General features: G+C 42.9%; 1 long non-coding RNA gene across 2 annotated transcripts in view; it reads right to left on the bottom strand.

Annotated features, from left to right (window-relative positions):
- Positions 1-22,067, bottom strand: part of LOC119952391 — a 69,247-nt gene extending 47,180 nt beyond the window's left edge. The window contains exon 1 of one of the 2 annotated variants that reach the window (XR_005457845.1): positions 21,972-22,067. This is a non-coding gene — a long non-coding RNA (uncharacterized LOC119952391). Of the gene's footprint in view, positions 1-21,315; positions 21,444-21,971 lie in introns of those variants that run through there. The other variant, XR_005457844.1, reaches the window with a different exon arrangement.
- Between the last annotated feature and the right edge of the window lie 235 nt (positions 22,068-22,302).

Raw genomic sequence — 22,302 nt, 5'->3', positions numbered from 1 at the left:
GCACAGCCTCTGGCTCTTTCAGGAAAAAGTTTTGATTTCAAATTGTTTTGACTTTAAACTTTCTGCTCCTTCTTGGCCTGTCCGAAGCCCCCACTGTAGATGGATGGCAAGCTCACCTGGAGGTCACAAAATACTCTGACCCCGACAAATCAGCTGTACTGCATCACTGTGACGGGCAGACATTCTGCTCTGCAAATTGACAGTGGAATGTCTTGGCCATTAGTTTTCGTACATCACTTGCAGCCCTTTCACTTTGCAGACATGCCGCTGACAGCAGCCCTGAGCAAAGCAGATACGTAAGATAATGCTGCTCCCCTGAGAGATGCTGTGATCCAAATGAAGAGATGATGCCCCGAAGGACAGAAATATCCCAGCAGGGGTACCAAATTCTGGCTGATTTGAGATGAAGAGGTCGCTATTTGTTCTGGTGGCAGGTTTTTCCATTATTAGTTTTCACACATGTTTTCCATCACTGAAGGAGGTCTGCTAGCCAGAAATAAAGCTGCAACAAAATGATTTTCAGGCACATGTAAGGTGCAGATATGAAAACTTTTTGTTCCTCTGGGATCTACCCTGTATTACCTTGTGGTCCTTGGTCGGACGGAATTAGCGCACTGGAGAACATCTAGTTCCTGACTAGTTGAATGCATATTGTTAAACAATAACGTTAGTCAGATACCAATATGAAAACTACTAAAATCTACTAACTATTAAATTACTATTATAAATTATCTAAGAGCTACGATAAATTTGATTATCCACTATGACGACTATCTCCAGACTCCCCGAGGTAACAGTGTCACGTGGTTGTTCTTTACTGCCACCTGCTGGTGGGAGGTCGTATCTGTCAATATTTACATTATTGCCCATGCATATCATCACACTCTACACCTTCAACAGGGCAAGGGCAAGGTGACAAGGCACAAGCAACCTTTCCTGTTACAAAAGTGATTCTTATTGAAACAATTTGAAAACATAAAGATATATTTAAAGTTTTACCTGTTTGGGCTTCAACGATATCTAAGTGGCATCACAGAAATATAGGCCAGAATTCCCTGGTTGTTGCGGTTCACCTTTCCCCCAGGAGCGCACACTCACCAGCGGGCTTCACGGCAGCGTGGGGTGGTTACAAAGGGAAATTCCATTGACAATCAAGGGGAAGATAGTATCTCTTTGCCAGCGAATGGCGCGCGGGCGAGATGCACGCGGTTGGCAGACCAGAGAATCCCTTTAGTTGCTACCCTCATGAAAACAAAGTAGGTGCCTGAATCAGCATCAGGCGTAGGATTATTCCTGAGGTTGCTCAGCTTTATGCTGCTGGCCTAGCTGTAACTAACTATTTGCATTGACAACTGCACCTCACATTCTGGCTTGCTTGTGTCAATTTGGTTTGTCACGATAATTAGCATTGTTATTCTCTTAAGATCATCCAACCACATTCTCCAACCCCCCCCCCCCATATCATTTCACTCTGTATCTTTTCGATGCCGCTACATTTTTGATTCCGGATCTTTCAATTTGTGTGGTGCTAAATCCAAGGGCAGATTTCTCCGACCCCGCATGTGTGGATTCCGTGGCACACAGTTCGTGTCAGGATCGGCAGCTGGAGCAGCCCGAACTGCTCCAGTGCCATGCTGGCCCCCTGGAGGGGCCAGATTAGTCATGGGAACGGCCCATTACGGCGGCGTGGACACTCTGCCGTGGAATTGGAGAATCCCGCCCCTATTTTGAATGCTACAGATTCATGGGAGGGTTTATTATTCTGTTTCTCAAAACAAGGGACTCATCTGTGGAACTGAATATTTACAATAATTATCAGTCACTTTATTCCTTCCCCACTTCTAAAATCGTAATAGGAACTCCCGACTGAAAGGAGTTCAAACATCTTTATAGTAATTGATTCAATAAAAGTAATCAAATACTTAGAACAGTCTTTTCAAATAAAAGGCAGTAAATATCTCAAGTCACAACTGGCAAAGAAGTCAAAAGTCTCTGAAATTGACCCAAAATCATTTTTTTGGCATTAAGCGTCAACATTCTGATCTAAATAGTGCATTTTGAAACTTAAGTGACTTGCCAGCAACCAGCTATTAGTTAAATAATTTACCTTTGAGTCCTGGTGCAAGTCAGACACATATTTGATGCATTTGGGAATGGTTCTGTCACATAAAAATGCCCATGAATTCTGGCTCAGTTCCTCGGCACATTCGAGAGTAATACTTTGCATCAAATTGTGAAGATGCAATTGTGGAAAAAAAAAATCAGAATACTAAGCTGAATAGGTTCTAATCTATTGTTCCATGTCGGAGTCCAGATAGAGGGGTTAATGTTGCGAACGTCCTTCATGCAGCGAAGGATTTGTTTTGGTGGGTCCTTCTTGGGATTGCTGCTCTTTGGGTGGTGCAGGCCCAGCACTGTGCTGACATTGCACCATAGTTTGATGTCAGTTCATTTGCACAATCTCAGCCTTTCTTGGTGCGCCACGCGCTGGGAGCTTGCTGGCGTTCAGGATAAAGTATGATTCACAACAACCTTTCAGACAAATGTGTCAAATGTCCCTTATTTACCATATTTTGCCCACTAGGGAATAAAATAGGGCCGTTGAATCAAATACCGGAGTCAGTTTGCTTGAGCAGACTGAAATAATAAATGCACGTATGACAAAGCGGTGTGGCCTGTTATATTACATTGTTACTCATTTGCTTTCTGCCAGAATGGTCGTATGCGTGATGTTCAGTAACACTCAAAGTCTTCAAATAAAGCAAATACTGTTTATTGAGTAACGATAATAAATTAAATATGAGTTCATTCACTCTTCAATAACTATAACTGTAGATTAGATTAACAAGATTAAGTATATATAATAATGATTAACTGCACCGGCACACTAAGCTATCTCTCTCTAACTCTGTTCACTAGTCACTCTTAACGCAAAGAGGCAGGAACTCTCTGAGTTTATCTGTTGTACCCATATCGGGTGCTGCCATCGAGTGGTTATCTAGCACTTGTTTATGTATGTTAACCCTTTACACACATCACTACATGGCCTAGTGTACAAAGGAGTTTCATTGTTACACTCCTAAAGGACAGAGGTAGTCAAGTGACATAAGTAACAGGCAGCTGGAATGCTTGAAGGAGCACTGCTAAAGTCAAGGTCAGAATTTTACCGGCATTTTGTGAGGCCCACCACCAGGATCAATTGCAGCTACCAAGCGTGCGTGAGTGAATGGCCGGACCCACAGAGGGGGTTGGACTGGAGGCAGCAAATTAAAAGGGCTGCTGTTCTCTCATTTGGAAATATCCTATGGTGTGATGGGAAGACATCGGGATTCATGCCACGACTTCCTGCCACCATTTTAGCAGGCCTCCTGTCTCTCAGCCCAACTCCAACAAGGCAACATGAGACAGTGCACTAGATTGGGAGAGAAAGAGCATGCAGGTGAAGGAAAGGCAAAGACCTTTGGAGAGTGGACAATTGGAGGAGGGATTTAACAGCCCCCATAATGGCCATAGAGCTGTCACTTGCACAAGCGTTCTGCTCGTCTTCATGGGGAAATTGATACCATTCCTCCTTGCAAGAGAAATGTTCCCACAACAGTAAAGAACCGACCAAGATTAGTTGAGGCCTCTCAGACATCAGTGTCCTGATCCCAGCATAGGAAGAGGCCATGGAACTCACTGAGTTGCTGGAAAAATTGATTGCTGAAGAGAGTGAGTGAATTAACGCAGCGGCGCATTGGAGCATCTGGGCCACATAGGAAATAGTGCTCATATTCCAACCACTGAACACAGAGGCAGAATTCTCCCATCAGGGAGAATTGGCCTGTGGTCAGGACAAGGAGAAGAGTGTTTCCCACGGCGGAGGTTGGCATGAAGCCATATGGCTTCGGATTCTCCATTGACAGACGCCGAAATTGGGAAACACGATTGGGCGGAGAATCGGTTCCGACTCCAAAATCACAGCGGTCGCCAATTTCACGCCAAATCGCAATTCTCCATCGCCTCGATAGCGACGTCAATGCATTACAGTAAATACTGTTTGATATTATTAGCGGGCCCGACCCGGTATTCTCCGGGGCCTCCGCGATTCTCCGCTTCCGATGGGCTGAATTATTAGAGGAACAATTGAAAGAGATGGTCTGGGGGCGGCACAGTGTCACCGGGTCCTCGGTGCCATGAGGCAGCAGTGCTAACCACTGTGACACTGTGCCGCCCCCAGACCATCTCTTTCAATTGTTCCTCTAATTCTATCTCTATGCTTTTTCCTTCTCTCTTTAGTTAATCATCTCTCCATGCCTCCAATACATTCCCATTCTCCATAAATCTCTTTCATTCCTTCACCTCACTCTTATCCATTATCTCCTCCTCCCATCACTCTCTGCTTCTCATCCCTTATTTTTCCCATCTTGTATTTTTTTGTTCCTTTCAGAATCTCTTTCCTTCTTCCTCTTATTCCATCTGTCTCATAATTAGAGGGCAGCTATTTAGTTTGTGAACCTGATCATTGGCTCTATTCCCGTAACAGCCTCCCCGAACAGGCGCTGGAACGTGGCGACTAGGGGCTTTTCACAGTAACTTCATTGAAGCCTACCCGTGACAATAAGCGATTTTCATTTCATTTCATTTTTCAGGTAATGCTACCTGGCATCTTTTCTGCTACAAAGGCCAATATAGTTGAAGGTTCCTGCTTATCGCGGTTATACATATGAATTAAACGGAAGCGGTTGCAATCAATATTCCCGACAGAATTGACGAAGAGCATTTTGCAGCAATCCTGGATCATTTCTATCGCGAAAAGCCTTAGTTTGATGTGCTTGAAACATATCCAAAGGAACTGTGAAAATATCAGGCAGCATTTTGTTGTGTAACAATAACAAATCTTTTACAGCAAAAATTCAACTGAAGCTTTAATCAGAGTTATAACAAGTCAACATAATAATATTATGTCATGGAACTCACACTTTGAGCTTTCATGGTAAGATTCTTAGTTTGCGATCTAATGAGTACAAACAGATGTGCAACATTAAATGTTGTATTGAAAAAATTGTTGGGAAATATTTTAAAGTCACTAAACCACAGCTAAACACTAAACACTAAACCACAGCTATGTATTAATAATAAAAACAAAGGAAATGCTAATAGGACAGCCAAAATAACAATTACTGAAACTGTTGGCTTTAAACTTATGCCAGCATCTAACTCAGCCCAAAACAGAGCCATGAGTGAACTGTAAGCCAATACATAGTGATGGTCCATCTTTGTACTTAAGTATGTCACACTTCAGAAATATGAAACTGCATCATACAACATTTCAAAGGCTTGAAATACTGAGGCTTAATGGCAGTGACTTCATTCTCTGATGTGGTATGGCAATATGGACAGCGATTTTCCAATATAAGCATGTCTCATCATACTTCCTGTTGTCAAAATTAGCTCTTCATAATAATCTGTTTTTGTCTGTGCACAAGAGGTCCATGCGTATAATGTTTGGAGAAATAGGGCTATTATTGATTTAAAATAAGTTAGATAGTCAGGTAGTTATCTATTCTGTTCCCAATTAAAATCTCTGGATAGTATTAAATTCATCATTGCCCTTATGATTAATGATCTTAACTTTAATTGTCCCAGATACTTCTACATTATATGCTAAAGGCGAAAACCGCAAGTGCAATGGTTGCTTCCATCTTGCCACAGAACATGAGTCAGCGTAATTTAAATATTCAATTTATGTAAATAGGATTATAATGGAACCTCAAGTGAAACCTTAATATTGGTAGAGTGCGTTCCAATCTCCCAACCTACCTACCCTCTCAGGAAACTGCTTCCTTGAAGGTGAAGCAGGTAATTTAAATCTAAAACACCCAGCGTGAAACTGAAGAGTTGGGAGCGATTGCCTGTTTTATAGACTGCTCAAATTTACTGTCCAATTGACAAGTCCCTTTAAATAAAGGGCTTAATTGTCCTTAGCTGTGGCTCACTCGACTAGAACTGGAAATCTATTTTTTGATTGGCAGTGAGGTGAATAAGGAGCAGGACAGTTCTTTTGAAGACACGCCAGTGACAAAATAAATTATTTCTTTATCTAGTGTTACATTAGTAGTTGTCCTACTAAATCAAGTCATAATACATAAGGAGCCAAACTATTCTTACTTGGTGCTTTGCTGCTATAACTGTTTCATGTTCCAATTCACCTAGTACTAACTCATGTGAATTTCCCAGAATCAGTTATTCGAATTGTCAATTCATTAGAATATTTCAGACGCTTCCCAGTGATAATCTGGAATTGGAGGGAACCATGACGTTGAGACATGGAAGCCTCTTCCATGTCTACTCCAGGCTACTCTGTGGCACTTGCTAAGCATTTCCTCTGATTTCAGCAGATTTCAGATTGTTGCTCCAGCTCTCTATAGCAGCCTTCTAAATATTTGGCCGAGGCTCAAGAACCTGTAGTGCTGGGAGCTCTGTTTAGCCTTTAACCAATCATAATTAATTCAGAATTGTCCAAATGACTGTTAATTTTGTTTCTATAAACTTTTGCACCACTTGGGTTGAACTTTATTGTCCTATAGTAGCTGGGTTATCTGTAAATATTTTTTGAAAGAAAAAGAGTGTAAAGTTTGCAATTACCCAGTCCTCTGGTGCCCCTGTATCTATAGAGGATTAGAAGATTAAGGGCAGTGTCTCTGCATTTCCCCCCCTTACTTCCCTCAATATCATTGGATGCATCATACCCAATCCTAGTGACTTATTAGCTTTAAATACAGCCAACAATTCCCGTGTCTCCATTTTAACAATTTTTAACCCATCAAGTGCAACTAGTACCCTAGCAATCCCCTTCTCAGTCCCTAATCGACCCCATCCTTACTCTTACTATGCTTTTATTTTTTGTATGCTTATGGAAGACTTTTTGAATCCTTTTTATGTTCGCTGCCAGTCTCTTCTTCTACTTTCCCTTTGCTTCTCTTATTTTCTATTTCACTTTCACTCTGAAATTTTTATACTCAGCCTGGTTCTCACATGTGTTATCTACCCGATATCTGTCATATGCAACCTTTTCCTGCTTCATTTTACTCTCTGTCTCTTTTGACATGTAGGGATCTCAGGCTACCTTTGTTCTACCTTTCCTCCTCATAGCAATGTACCGTTACTGTACTGCTAAAGACAGCCCATTGTTCAATTAGATTTGCCTGCTCATCATTGATTCCAATTTACGTTGTCCAGCTCTGTTCTCACTTCACTGAAATCAGCAGTCCTCCAGTTAAGAATCTTTACTTGAGGTTGCTAATTTTTCTTTTCTGTAGCTAAGCTAAACATCATAATCCTGCGATCACTGGTCCTAAATGTTTCTCAACTGACAGTTGATCAACATGGCCTACCTCATTCCCCAGAACCAGCAATCCCTCCTTCTCCATTGGGCCAGAAACATACTGCTCAAAGACGTTCTTCAGAATCACATCAAAAACACTTCCCTCCCCCTTTACACTATTATTATCCCAATACAAGTTGGGATAATTAAAGTTCCCTATTGTCACTGCTCTTGATTTCCTGCACCTCTTTGTAATTTCAGTTCAAATTTGCTGCTCTATATTTTCCCACTCGTTGGAGGCCCATTGAATACACCCAGTAGTATAATGGTACCTCTGTTTTTAATAACCCAGTAGTCCTTCAGTTGATCCAAGAATTTTTTTTTTTACCGCTGAAATGCCTCCAGTTGAAACTCCAACCAATTTCACTGTGCAATGTCCTTGATACATTGCAGGGACTTATGAATAATGCAATGGATAATGTAATTTACTGTGTGTAGCCTATCTGAATTACATGGTTATGGTAGCACCTTTATACTAGATCACTTGAAATATCTGCAACAAATTCTCCCATTGCTGTCTGTAGAACCATTGGAAGTTCAGGTTCATGCTATCTACATTTATAAGTTGGACAAGTTTACATCAAGGCATAACATAGAATGCTTGTATTGTGAGTGCAGTGGATTGCCAGGATCAGGGTTTTTCGAAGTGCCAATCGCGGCCCGCAGATGGGCCAAGGGCCGGTGTTGGGAGGGTGGTGGAGCAATCAGTCATGGTGTTCATGCAGCAAGCACTCAACAGCTACGACTGGCTTTTAAATACAACAATGCAGTCTTCCTGCCAGAAGTGGTGGTAGAGAGAAGGTCACATGCCCGGCATATACACTGATGCCATGCGCCATGTATGCCCATGCTTTTGGCGCAAAATCACGGAGGAGAAATTCTTCCACTTTCTAGCTGCGAGAAAGTAAGGCAAGGAACTGTGAAGAAGTGAAGAGAGGGTTAGCAACACAAACAGACAGGGTACCTCCTGGCCAGGAACTCACAACTGAATCTGTTCAGGGAGAGCTGCACAGGAGAGTCCGTGGCAAGACAAAGCTAGTGTTAGCTCTGTATAGAGCTCCAGGGCCTCTGGTGAACAGCCAACAAAGGAAAAACTGAAATCAGGAATAAAGCAGTATACAGATGATTTCTTGAGGTATGGCTTTGTTAAGTGTGCCAATGCAAATCAGGATGTGTGTTATATGTAGGGACGTACTGGCAAATGAGAGTTTAAGACCCTCAAGACTTCAAAGACATTTGAAGACTAAGTGTGTTTGAGGACAACCTCTTGATTTTTATTTAAAGGATGTCGCGAACCTAAATCATCAGCTGAATTCCACAGCTGAAATGTAACATTGAATGACAAAGCAAGTGAGATTGTGGGGACAAAGCAGGCTCACCTGTCACATTAAAGGTAAGCAAAAATGGTGTGTCGCGAAATTGGCCAGCGTGGGTCATGAAGGTTGGCCGGCATGGGTCACGAAGGTTTGTCGGCGTATGTCACGATGGTCGGTCCCCATGGTTCGTGAAGGTCGGCTAGTTTGTAAAAGTGGGTCCTGGGAAAAAATGTTTGAAAAACACTAGCATAGATCCTTGGTGTATCCACGTGCAGCACATTTACACAAAGTATCAGTAAATTGTTACAATCCCTGTGGCAAATCATAAACCAAAATTACCCAATTAATTGAATGGCTCCCAAATACAGAAATTACCAACAAGATTCCCCATGTTTTGTAACTTTTACTTCGACATTGTCATGGGCCAGGGTTTAGAGAACCCCAAAGTGTATCATGGAGTTCACCTGACCCACAACTTTTACTAGATTGTGGTATGGGGAGCACATGGTCCACTCTACAGGTGTGGTACAGTAGAAATGGAAAAGTATTTTTAAAAACAAAACAATGTTTATTCTATTAACTCAAGTTAACCTTTTTAAAACATACAGAGAACATCCATTAATTCAAATACAACCCCCAAAGAATACAACACTAAGTAATCCTTTAAGCTTTCCTTTCAACATCCATAAGACTTAAAACACCTTTTACCAGGAGCACATCAGGTTAAAGTCTCTGCACGATCCGTCCATTTCTCTACGCCTCGGCATTTCTTTTTAAAGTCAGATACTTTAGTTCAATCTGATCACAGAGCTCCTTGTAATTCTCCAACACAGGAGCATTGGTTATCACAGCTTTCAGGCAGTCAAATGCCTGTTGAAACTCTGCTGTCCATTGAAATTTTCACCATTTCTTCAGCAAGTCTATCACTGGAGCAATCACGCTACAAAACCTTTGCACAAATGTTCGATCAAATCCACTCATGCCAAGAAATCGCATTATTTCCCTTCGTCTTGAGGGTATCGGAAACTCTTCAAGAAAAGTGACTTGGGCTTTTCCAAATTCACTTTTGGCTAGGTTTATCACCAAACCCGCCTCCTGAAGTCGATCGAATAACGCATCAGATGTTTCAAATGTTCTGTCCATGTCTGGCTGAAAATTACCAGATCGTCGATGTAAACCGCACAATTGGGTAATCCTGAAATGACTTTGTTAGTTAACTGTTGAAAAGTGGCTGTGGCGTTTTTCATGCCATATGGCATAACTTTGAATTGGTATATACCATCTGGAGTTACAGAAGCTGAAATCTCCTTTGCCCTTTTGGATAAAGGTACCTGCCAGTAACCTTTAAGTAAATCCAGTTTGGAAATAAAAGCTGATTGTCCCACTTTCTCAATGCAATCCTCCAAATGTGGGATAGGATAAGAGGCCGTTCTTGTAACTGCATTAACCTTTCTATAGTCCACACACAACCGTTGGGTACCGTCTGGTGTTGGTACCATCACTATGGTTGAGCTCCATTGGCTGCAACCCACCTCAATTATGTCATTTTTAAGCATACTCTCAGACTCTTTGTTAACATGTGCCAATTTTAAAGGGTTAAGTCTATATGGATGTTGTTTGATTGGAACAGCATTTTCCACATCTACATCATGTATAGCCATTTTAGTACTTCCCAATTTATCTCAACCAACTTGCCCACGTGATATCAGTAACTCTTTCAGGTCAGTTTGTTTTTCCTCTGGAAGGTAGCTCAACAATTTATCCCAATGTTTAAGAACATCCTCATTTTTAATTTAATTTGAGGTATAGAGGGCGCGATTCTCCGCTGCCCACGACGGGTCGGAGAATAGCGGGAGGGCCTTCCCGACAATTTTCCCGCCCTCCCGCTATTCTCCCCCCACGGCCGCCCCACGACATGAATCGCTGCTCGCCGTTTTTTATGGCGAACAACGATTCTCCCCAGGCCGATGGGCCGAGTTCCCAGGCCTTTACGGCCGTTTTCACGAACGCAATCACACCTGCTCTCACCGTTCGTGAAAATGGCCGCAAAGTGCCATCCCGGACAACCATGGTACCGATTGGCACAGCTGCACCACGGCCATGCCAAGGGTGGCATGGGCCTGCGATCGGTGGGCACCGATCGCGGGCAGCGGATCCGATACCCGCGCACTATTTGTTCTTCCGCCGCCCCGCAGGATCAGTCTGCGGGGCGGCTGAGGGGCATGACGGCCCGCGCAGGAGCGGGTTTGACGCGTCTGCGTGATGACGTCATCCGCGCATGCACGGGTTGGAGCCGTCCAACCCGCGCATGCGCGGCTGATGTCATCGTGTACGTCAGCCGCCGTGACGCTTGGCGCGCGGACTTAGCGACGGTCGCTATGCCCGCAATGCCATGCTTCATGGGGCCACGCTGCTAGCCCCGCCCGGGGGGGGGAGAATCGGGTCCTGGGAGGGGGCACGGAGGCTGCCGTGAAACACGGCCAGTTTCACGGCAGCCTTTACGACTCGCCGCATTTGCGGAGAATCGCGTCCATAAAATTCGCAGATTTGGTGCGTCACTTTGAGTTAGAATCATTAAAGCCTCCTCCTCTTTCTCTCCTTGCCTTTCAAAGTACCTTTTAAGCATATTCACATGACATACTCGGTGAGTTTTCCTTCTATCTGGTGTTTTTACCACATAATTCACCTCACTTAATTTCCTTTCAATCTGATAAGGTCCATGAAACCTAGCTTTTAAAGGTTCACCTACCACTATTAACAATGCTAAAACTTTATCTCCACTGGCAAAACTACAAACTTTGGATTTTTTGACTGCTACCCATTTCATCACATTTTGTGCAACTTTTTTATGTTGTCTAGCCAATTCACCTGCTCTAGTTAATCATTCCCTAAAATTAAACACGTAATCCAATAATGTAATTCCCGATTTCTCACTCACCAATTTTTTCTTAATCAATTTAAGTGGTCCTTTTACCTCATGACCAAAAATTTGTTCAAAAGGACTAAATTTGGTTGACTCATTAGGTGCATCCCTAATTGCAAACAGTGCAAATAGAATTCCTTTATCCCAATCCTCTGGATAATCTTGACAATAAGCCCTCAATATTGTCTTTAATGTCTGATGCCACCTTTCTAATGCTCCCTGTGATTCTGGATGGTTCGAAGTTGAATAAATTGTTTTATTCCTACGTTATTCATAACTTCTTTGAATAACCTTGAGGTAAAATTTGATCCTTGATCCGATTGTATTTCTGTGGGTACTCCATATCTAGTAAAGAATTTAAGTAACTCCTCCACAATCTTTTTAGCTGTAATATTACATACTGGAATAGCCTCTGGAAACCTAGTAGACACACCCATTATAGTCAAAAGATATTGATTCCCACCTTTCATTTCAGGAAGCAGTCCTACGCAATCAATTAGGACCCTTGTAAAAGGTTCATTGAATGCTGGAATGGGTATTAAGGGCGATGGTTTTATCACCGCTTGAGGTTTCCCTCACTTGACAGGTGTGACATGATTGACAAAATTTAACTACATCTTTATGTCGTCCAGGCCAATAAAAATGTTTCTGGATTTTAGCTTGAGTATTCCTTATTCCCAAATGACCTCCCACTGGCACCTCATGTGCAACTCGCAACACCTCCTTTCTATACCCTACCGGCAATACTGCTTGATGAACTTCTGCCCACTTTTCATCCACCGGCTCATGTAAAGGTCTCCATTTTCTCATCAAGACATTACTTTTACGGTAATAACACTCTGGTATACTCTCAGATTCCTCTTCCGTGTATGCTTTCTGATACATCCGTTTTATTTCTATATCTTTTTGTTGTAACTCTGCCAATTTTCCTGAACTAAAAATATCCGCCTCATCCTCCACCTGTTCTTGTTCTTTTTCAACTATCTGATCAAAAATTGTTTCTGATAATTGCACTTCAACTTCATCTTCACTCTTTGATTTCTCCTCTTGTCTTAACCTGTGTCATTCCGACCGTGTTATTACATAATCTGGAAAAATCCCAGGATATTCGTCCTTTAACACTTCAGTGGTCTGATTTTCCACTGGCTTATCAAACACACTAGGCATCACTCCCACTTGCGATCCAACTATATCATAACCCAAGATAAACTGTATTCCTGGACAAATAGTTTCTTTATTACGTCTACTACCACTTCACCACTCTTCACTGGACTTTCCAACTTGACCTTTTATAATAGAACACTAATCCTCTCACCCTGAATTCCACATAGTACCACCTTTTCTGGAAACATTCTTCCCAAACTACATAACTCCTCTTTTCTTACCATTAAAGAGTGACTAGCTCCCGTATCTCTTAAAATTGTTACTTCTTTCCCTGATACACATGAGTAAACTTTACCCACACAAGTAAGTTCTTTGAAGAGATCTGACACCTTCTTATTAATCACCTCTTGATCAGGCTGTGCAATCTTTTGCACCTCCTTCGCTTAACTTGGGCTTTCCTTTACCACTTTAACAAACCCCACTCTTATCCTGTTTTACATCAGCCTTCCTAATGCTTTTCTTAAACCACCAACACTGTGACTTTACATGGCCTAGTTTATTACAGTGAAAACATTTGAATTTTTTCATTTATTTTCCACCCTCCTGGATCTATTTTTTAATCTGAGGTACACTCTCCTTATTATCTCCCATCAGATCATCTTTACTTTTACCACGAGTATTTCTCATGTCCCCAGTTTCTGTCCCTCACAGGCTGAAACTGATGTTGGAAACCAAGCTTTGATTTATGAACTAACTCATAATCATCTGCCATTTCTGTTGCTAATCTCGCAGTTTTAACCCTCTGCTCCTCCACATGAGTTCTCACTACGTTAGGAATTGAACTTTTAAATTCCTCCAAAAGTATAAAATTTCATGAGAGCTTCATACGTTTGGTCTATTTTCAAAGCCCTTAGCCAACTATCAAAATTACTCTGTTTGAGCCTTTCAACTCCATGTATGTTTGACCAAATTCTTTCCTTAAATTTCTAAACCTTTGTCTGTAGGCTTCAGGCACTAGTTCATATGCACCTAAGATGGATTTTTTCACCTCCTCATACGTCCCAGATACCTCCTCCAGTAGTGATGCAAACACTTCACTAGCGCTACCTACCTGCTTTGTTTGAATCACCTGTGGCCATTTCATTTGTTTAGCCACCTTCTCAAATGAAATGAAAAAGGCTTCCACCTCCTTCTCATCAAACCGTGGCAATGCTTGGACATATTTAAATAGATCCTCACCAAGCCTTCGACTATGATGCTCTTTCTCACTATCCTCATCACTATCAACCAACTGTACGTTTCCCTTTACGTCTGCTAATTGTAACTGACTGTCATGTTTCATGGCCATTTTCTGAAGTTCAAAGTCTCTCTCTTTATCTTTTTCCCTAATCTATATCTCCATTTCTCTTTCTTTTTGTTCTGCTAGGACTATTCTTTCTGTTTTCCTTTTGTCACTGTCTCTTTTTCCTCTCTCTCTCTTTCTCTTTCTTTTTCCTCTCTCTCTCTTTTGTATTTAAGCTGCTTTAATTATTTCTCATGTTCCATTTGTTTAATTTGTAACTGAATTTTTGCCATTTCCAATGAGTCAAAATGTATCTCGGGCAACTTTAAATGCTTAGACACCGCCATAATGACCTCACCTTTTCTCATTTTGTCAGGTAATGTTAACTGCAATGTTTTTGCCAAATCTAACAGTCTGCTTTTAGTCTCAGTCCGTAAGGTACTGTGTGTGACCGTCTCCACCCATAAAAACCTCAGAGCCTCTGAAAGAGCCATTGTCCACAACACACTCACTACTTAAACTAAAATACCACACCTGAAAAGCAGCCACAATATGCTCAGCCCTCACTGTCCTTAAGTTCACTAAGCTAATCCAATAGATAGACTTTTATCCCCTTCGAGCCCCCAATTTGTTATGGGCCAGGCTTTAGAAAACCCCAAAGTGTATCATGGAGTTCACCTGACCCACAACCTTTACTAGAATGTGGTATGAAGAGCACACGGCCCACTCTACAGGCGTGGTATAGCAGAAATGGAAAAGTATTTTTTAAAGGGGGCCTCACGGTAGCATGGTGGTTAGCATCAATGCTTCACAGCTCCAGGGTCCCAGGTTCGATTCCCGGCTGGGTCACTGTCTGTGTGGAGTCTGCACGTCCTCCCCGTGTGTGCGTGGGTTTCCTCCGGGTGCTCCGGTTTCCTCCCACAGTCCAAAGATGTGCGGGTTAGGTGGATTGGCCATGCTAAATTGCCCGTAGTGTAAGGTTAATGGGGGGATTGTTGGGTTACGGGTATACGGGTTACGTGGGTTTAAGTAGGGTGATCATTGCTCGGCACAACATCGAGGGCTGAAGGGCCTGTTCTGTGCTGTACTGTTCTATGTTCTATGTTCTAAAGTAAAACAATGTTTATTCTGTGAACTCAAGTTAACCTTTTTAAAACATACAGTGAACATCTTAGCAACCATTAACTCAAATATAACCCCCAAAGAATACAACACTAAGTAATTCTTAAGCTGTCCTTTTAACATCCAGAAGACTGAAAAAAAAAGCTTTCAGCAGAAGTACATCAGGTTAAAGTCACTACTAAGAGCAGTTATTAGTTTTAAATCACCAAAGGATCAATTTACATTCGTTAGATTACAGAGAGAGACTCTAATACACCTTCTGTCTGTGACTGCAGCTATCCAGCTCAGAAAACGAAACTAAAACACACCCTGCAGCAAACAGCCTAAACGAAAGTAAAAAGCTGACAGGTAGCCCAGCTCCACCCACTCGCTGACATCACTGCATAATAAACATAATTAAAGGTACTCTCACTACAGATATTTATATACACACCCATTTATAAACACCCATTTCTTAAAGGTACTCTCACATGAAAACATAAACCAGAACCAGTGCAAATTATGTATGCAATAACAGGCAAATAATAGTTTAAATAAAAATGTAAATTTCACTTCAAATAGTTGATGCAACAAAGATACTTCTCACACAACCACCCGTATTATTCCCAGTACAAATGTATCACCGTGTGCAATCTTGTAGTCTTTCTAACTCAGCATCTGGTGTGTGGGATATCTCAATTTCCTTCCCAATCATTTCGGCTCGAGTTAAGTTCACCAGCAGTTGTCTTCCATCTGCGTTGCCTGAAAATGGTTAGAACTGACAAAGTGCACTTCTACAAACCTTCTCTCACTCAGGTCAGTGTGATCTTGCAGCATTCCTTTTCAACCAACCAAACAACAATACCTTGGTTCACAATCTGGTCCTCCGACACAAACTCTCAGCTCTTTCACATTCCTGAACTATTCACACCACTTTTACGGTTTAGCCCCCTCTAGCTCAGTCATGCAGCATTTGCCCAAGAGTTTCAGGAATTCTGGGTTGGATTCTCCGCTGTCGGGATTCTCCATTGCACCGGCAGCCCGGGGATTTCCCGACGGCGTGGAGCTGCCCACAATGGGAAGCCCGTTGGCTGGCTGGCGAGACGGAGAATCCCGGGGCGCACCACAACTGGTGCAGTGGGACAGCAAATACCGCCCTCTATTTCTCCTCTTACTGCCAAACAAAATACTTTTTTTCTGGAGAGAGCTCTGATTGCTCCTAAGCAAACAAGGCATTTGACAGGTTTGTCCTATGGCAGCACTTCTTTGCATCTGCATCTGTCTGCTGATCACCTTCTGCCTCCAGTTCTCCTTTGTTTTTACAACTTTGTGTCTGCCAGCCACACAGCTTCTTTCTCAACTTCCTTCCTGTTGGCATTGCTTCCAGGTTAAGGGTCGCCAAGTCACGTGGACTAGTTTTTTTTTATTATCCAAGAAAATTACAGTTGATCCTTTTTCAGTTGATGCAAACTCTTAAGAGCCCTTTACCAAGCATAATTACAGATTCCACAGATATTTTAAATGAATTCTACACCTTTTTTGCTGTGCTGCTTCGTTGTCGAAGGTTATTATAGAATTGAGTGCCTGAGGCAAAAAGTATCTGTGTTCAATAGTTGGTCAAATCTGATGGTATTGGAAGTTTTTGGATTGCAACCTCCTAAATCTGGTCTTGCAGTGCAAGGCAGTTAAGGGGCAATGGATAATGTTGAAAAGGAGAAGATTCTGAGTGTCAGGCCATTTCTTGGAACACCAGGTTAAAGGTCAACAGGTTTGTTTCAAACACGAGCTTTCGGAGCACTGCTCCTTCCTCAGGTGAATGGAGAGGTATGTGCTCTCCAGAGGAGCAGTACTCCGAAAGCTTGTGTTTGAAACAAACCTGTTGGACTTTAACGTGGTGTTGTAAGACTGCAAAAGTATTGCAGTGGCTTGCCATTGCCCTGTGCCGAATGACAGACCTGGAAAGTTATTCTGCTCTTACCACCTACCAGTACATGTGCTGGAAGGTCTTAGAGGCTGACAATCAACCTGATCCAAGGTTGAACCAAAGGTGAACCAAGATTCACCTGAGGAAGGAGCAGTGCTCCGAAAGCTAGTGTTTGAAACAAACCTGTTGGACTTTAACCTGGTGTTGTAAGACTTCTTACTGTGCTCACCCCAGTCCAACGCCGGCATCTCCACATCATTTCTTGGAATGGCAGGATTGGTAAAAATTAATCAAGTTAACCTGCCAGTGTTGCATTGACCTGAAGGAATATCCTATGTGTATGTTTTGCAGGGTTCCAAAAAGCTGATCACCTATCGATTACAGATGTTAGTTTAATGTTTGCACTGATTCAACAGGTTTGGGTGTGGGAATAACTAAGTTTCTGCAACCAAACACCGATGAAGATCTTGTAACATAGGCATACTTTGATAATGATGGAATACAAATATACTGAAACTGACAAATTAATGCCTCGAAGTTGGCCAGACAGTTTGAGACTTCAAGTCATACAGATGAAGCTGGATTCTAGTTTGCATCAATATTGTCATGTGAGAGTACCTTTAAGAAATGAGTGTTTAAGAAATATGCATTTAAGAAATGGGTGTTTATCAGTGATGTCAGAGTGTGGGTGGAGCTGGGCTGTCTGTGAGCTTTTTACTTTCGTTTTAGGCTGTTTGCTACAGGGTGTGTTTTGTTTCATTTTCAGAGCTGGATAGCTGCAGTCACAGCCAGAAGGGGCATTAGTCTCTCTCCCTGTAATCTAAAAACTATAAACCGATCCTTTGGTGATTTAAAAACTGCTCTCAGTAGTGAAGTTAACCTTATGTGCTTCTGTTAAAAGTTCTTTTTTAAGTCTTCTGGATGTTAAAAGGACAGCTTAAGGATTACTTAGTGTTGTATTATTTGGGGAATGTATTTGAATTAATGATTGCTAAGATGTTCACTGTATGTTTTAAAAAGGTTAACTTGAGTTTATAGAATAAACATTGTTTTGCTTTAAAAAATACTGTTTCATTTCTGCTGTACCACACCTGTAGAGTGGGCCGTGAGCTTAGGGGACATAAATTTAAGGTGAATGGTGGAAGATATAGGGGGGATGTCAGAGGTAGGTTCTTTACCCAGAGAGTAGTGGGGGCATGGAATGCACTGCCTGTGGAAGTAGATGAGTCAGAAACATTAGGGAACTTCGAGCAGCTATTGGATAGGTACATGGATTATGGTAGAATGATGGGGTGTAGATTAATTTGTTCTTAATCTAGGACAAAGGTTCGGCACAACATCGTGGGCCGAAGGACCTGTTCTGTGCTGTATTTTTCTATGTTCTATATATATACCACAATGTATTAAAAGTTGTAGATCAGGTGAACTCTATGATACACTTTGTGGTTCTCTAAACCCTGGTCCATAACAATATATGTTTTGTTTTTGTCCAGCCAGGTTTCTCTGATAGCCTGGAGTGGTGGTGTCCATGGGCAGAATATTGTCCCCTCCACTTTTGTGGGTTTGCTGGTGAAGGTCATTGAATCAGGTGAGAGATTGACAGGCGAAGACCCCACCACATTTCTGCCACTACCCTGATTGAGACCATGTTGGGAAGGCCCACTTAAGGGCCTCACCTCACTGCCGCTGGTATGCTGTGGTGGGTGAGGGTCTTGCCAAACCTAGGTAGGATTGCTTGAGAGTTCCAGGGGGTAGTTAGACCTTAGACCATAGAACCCTACAGTGCAGGAGGCCATTCGGCCAATCGAGTCTGCATTAACCCTCTGAAAGAGAGCCATGCCTAGGCCCACTCCCCTGTGCTATCCTCACCTATATCCTGTGCTATACCCCACCTAACCTGCACACGTTTGGAGACTAAGGGGCAGTTTACCATGTCCAATCCACCCAACATGGGCATCATTGGACCGTGGGAGGAAGCCGGAGCACCCGGAGGAAACCCACGCAGACACGGGGAGAACCTGCAAACTCCACACAGTCATCCAAGGCCGGAATTGAACCCGGGTCCAAAGCTAACCATTCTGCCACAATGCGCCGAGTTTCCTCATTCAAAGGCATTCATTGCCTGTTCAAGTAGTCGGGAAGTAAGGGATGCTGATTGGCCTGCATGATTGACATTTTCAGTCCAGACCTGTTTTAAAGTATTAATAATAATAATCTTTATTAGTGTCACAAGTAGGCTTACATTAACACAGGAACGAAGTTACTGTGAAAATCCCCTAGTCGCCACGCTACGAAGCCTGTTCGGGTACACTGAGGGAGAATTCAGAATGTTTAATTCACCTAACAAGCACATCTTTCGGGACTTGTGGGAGGAAACCGGAGCACCCGGAGGAAACCCACGCAGACACGGGGAGAAGGTGCAGTCTCCACATAGACAGTGACCCAAGCCGGGAATCGAACCCGGGTCAATGGTGCTGTGAAACAATTGTGCTAACCACTGTGCTAACGTGCCACTCTTATCAATATAGTACATTATTTTAGAGCTTTTTTGATACGCATACCACTTTACCCAGTGATGTTCATTGGTTCTAGAAAGTGTACAATGGATCAATGAACATGGGATTGCCAGAGCTTGGCATAGGGGTTTTGCGTGTGCATTGGGGGGTAAGTGGAAGTTCAGAGCCTGACATAAAGGACATGAGGGGATATAGCGGTGGATGAGTGGCAGAGCCTTGAATAGGGGGCATGGATGGGGCATGGGGAGTGTTTGGAGGGCGAAGGGATGTGAGGAATGAGGGAAGGAGACCCTTTGGGTTATTCTTTTCCTCTGAAATGTAGTCCTATGCCAGCAAAGTGGGCCTTTAAAACAGCCCCTGAGGCTGCCTCTACACTTTTTCCTGGGTCAGCTAGCCCGACCCCAGCCCATGCCCGGCTCCCAGCAATAAAGGGCCTGCTGACTGAGGCAGGCAGGCTGATCTGGGCACTTTCCCTGACTTCCCTACTCCTTGAGGTTTAAAATCCAGACCAAAAACTCCGCATATCAAATTTTCTTTGTTAACATTGCGGAAAGTTACATATACAAGTTGTTGTTGTCGGGCTCCAATAATGTCAGTAGAATTTATCAGCATAATTAAAGAAGGGCCTCTCTGGCATTGGGCAAGCAGATTTGTCAACTACAATTTAAGATAAAATTTGCAAGATTGAAATAATAATAATCTTTATTGTCACGAGTAGGCTTACAATAACACTGCAATGAAGTCACTGTGAAACGGCCGTAGTCGCCACATTCCGACGCCTGTTCGGGTACATAGAGGAAGAATTCAGAATGTCCAAAATACCTAACAGCCCGTCTTTTGGGACATGTGGGAGGAAACCGGAGCACCCGGAGGAAACCCACACGGACACGGGGAGAATGTGCAGACTCCACACAGACAGTGACCCAAGCCGGGAATTGAACATGGGACCCTGGAGCTGTGAAGCAACTGTGCGAACCACTGTTCAACTGTGCCGCCTTCACTAGGAATTCCCACTGAACCGTTTTATCCCACACCTGTCTAGTTTCCACCATGGGTTTAGGTGTAAGGGGCGTTAAAATTCTCCCAATACATTCACTTGATCATTGTCGTATCCAAAAATTCAATGGTTGTTGTATAGCTCTGTGGGAGAACCTGGGGCAGAATATATCTGACCCCTTCCTTTGATCCAAAGAAACCAATGTTATTTGTAGGCGTGCATTGACTACAAGGAAGATTATGCGTTAGGCCTTAGGCGGATAACATGGTCCAGAAGATGGCACAGAAATCTTTTTCAGTTTTTGGAGCTTCAACTTAGATTTTGCTGGGTGCGAGGCTAAGGCGGATGGGAGAGATCAATTGCAGCACTGAAATCTTTCTAACATGGGCCTTTCTATCGCCTCCACCCCCCCTCCCCGCCCCCAGTGAACCCTGTGGGAATGACGAGGCCAGTGGGAAGAGGAATTGTTTCCTCATTCATGGGATTTGGCTTCTCTGGCTGGGCCAGCATTTATTGCCCATTCCTAATTGCCCTTGAACTGAGTTGGCGATTTCCAAGGCACTGCCCTGGGTCTCTGGATTACTAGTCCAGTGACAATACCACTACGCCACTGGAGCATAAGCTGCACCTGCTTGCCAGTGGATGCTGACACTGGCGTTGAGTGCTGGCACCAAACCCAAGTTGCAAGAATGTGCCATTCTCCCAAAGGCACTATAACCAGTTCTTTTTAATATTAACAGAATATGTTAACAATGTTGCTACACTTAACAACCAAAGAATTCTTACCGCATAATAGTTCGCAAAAATAAATCTCTGTAGTAAAGTGGCGCAGTTTCAAGTTTGCATCAGATTTAGGTTGCCATGCTTAGGATGACATGATGATGAATCAGAGTACAGACAGTGCTTAGCTGCAGTCTACCAGGAATTACTCAGAAACAGCACTCAGGCAGTAAATTGAAAGAAGCAGATACTGCGAGACACTGTTAATCATCGGCTGACTCCCTTGCCAAATCTACACAACTGTCAGCATCTTTTTATTTAATTGCCACTCAGTGTGAATGCAGAGGGCCAAGATCTTCAACTGAAGGTAAAAATGAGTGAACTGCAGGCAACCAAAATTAAATAATGGACGCAGTACAACAGCTGCCCTCTGACTGCGGTCTGAACACGCAATACTAAAACTCAAGCAAGACGTGTTGCCTACCAAGCTGTTAATTTTAGCCATGAATCCTTCCTTTGTCCTTCTCACTTAGAGAGCTGCTAACCTCAGTGAACTGAGGGGAGCAACGAGGCCGCTAACTTCCCATGACTTTAATACCTACGATGCGTTTACGGCTCAGCCAACAGGAAACACACTTTGGTACATGGAAAGGCTTCTGGTCACTTTTCTCCTGGCTGCAAAATCTCAGCTGGCCACCCAGCTGGTAACTAGAGGGACTTACCGCACACATGCTGCTCACTAGGTTCAGGCGCCAGCTATTGACAGCCTTCTAACCCCAATAACAGTTATGAGGGAATGCTCTCATCCATGGTCCAAGTACAGGCCTGTTATTCACTATAGCAATGAATGACAAACTACAGTTGTGCGAAGCAAGCCCTTTGATTCGCAGAAGCCATATGATGCAGGTCTCTCATTGTCTCAGTTTAACCTCCCATTTGCTGGAATAGTTTACACGTGTGAATATAGAAAACGTTTCAAGAAAGGTGGCACAGCTTCAATAAAACTAACAAGTCAAGAAGACTCCTGAATACCGACTTTATGTTATGGAAAGG

This window comes from Scyliorhinus canicula, chromosome 17 (genome assembly GCF_902713615.1).
Source record: "Scyliorhinus canicula chromosome 17, sScyCan1.1, whole genome shotgun sequence".
Lineage (NCBI taxonomy): Eukaryota > Metazoa > Chordata > Chondrichthyes > Carcharhiniformes > Scyliorhinidae > Scyliorhinus > Scyliorhinus canicula.
Note: the sequence above shows the minus strand (reverse complement) of the source record. Positions and strands in the feature narration are given on the sequence as shown.